The 928-nt window shown below is 42.0% G+C and overlaps 1 non-coding gene across 1 annotated transcript; it reads left to right on the top strand.

Moving 5' to 3' along the window:
• Positions 1-580: 580 nt before the first annotated feature.
• Positions 581-699, top strand: LOC138361318 (5S ribosomal RNA). The gene has a single exon (XR_011226912.1). It is a non-coding gene; the product is annotated as a 5S ribosomal RNA (ribosomal RNA).
• Positions 700-928: the final 229 nt, after the last annotated feature.

The following is a 928-nucleotide window of genomic DNA, read 5'->3' as shown; positions in this document are numbered from 1 at the left end:
GCAGCCGCAGCCTTCTTGGTAGGCTTTGCTTCTACCATGATGATGATGATGAGATAACCAAGGTGATGAGAGACGCTCAGACAGTCACGGGGGAATGATGCTGCCGCCGCTTGAGCCGAACCTATTTATGTGCCGGCACGGTACAGAAGCTGCAACCTGGCAACTCGTCCACCAATCACGACGGTTGGTTTTACGGCTCCGAAACCTGGATCCCATATCTTCTCTAAAATAGAAGCATTTGTTCATGTTCTTTGTAAAAGTATCATAAAGCAGGACAGATGAGACAAATATCATAAAAACTGAAGAGCAGATGAGCACACACATGTATGTATTACAAAAGAAAATCCACAAATTCATTAGAAATTGGCAGGGTAGGCTGAGGAAGTAGGTAGATGTAAAATGTCTGTAAATGGCGAAAGAACATAAACCCAAGACTGAATAAACGATGTTAAATATCCATGCCAAGGAGACAAAAATATGTTAGGATACAATTACCATTAAGACACCACAAGAAGGTCCGTATCCTGCCGTGATGACTAAAAAGAGTTGGTTATTAGCCACAATGTGTAGGCAGTCTCATGCCAACGGCCATACCACGTTGAGAACACCGCTTCTCGTCCGATCAGCGAAGTTAAGCAACGTTGGGTTTGGTTAGTACTTGGATGGGTGACCGCCTGGGAACACCAAATGCTGTTGGCAATAATGTTTTTTGTTTTGTTTTGTTTTGTTTCGTTTGTTTTTGTTTGAATGGCTGGCTGGCTGGCTGGCTGGCTGGCTGGCTCCACGGGAAATTCACGGAGTTGTGTGGAATAAGGCCTGGTAAAATGAATTAATATGTATGTCATGTTTAAAACAAACTCGCTTAATATAGTGTGTGAGGCTTTATACAAAAACAAACAACCAAAACAAAACAAAATATATATATATA

This window comes from Procambarus clarkii, unplaced genomic scaffold (genome assembly GCF_040958095.1).
Source record: "Procambarus clarkii isolate CNS0578487 unplaced genomic scaffold, FALCON_Pclarkii_2.0 HiC_scaffold_307, whole genome shotgun sequence".
Lineage (NCBI taxonomy): Eukaryota > Metazoa > Arthropoda > Malacostraca > Decapoda > Cambaridae > Procambarus > Procambarus clarkii.
This window is presented reverse-complemented; position numbering and strand designations above follow the sequence as displayed.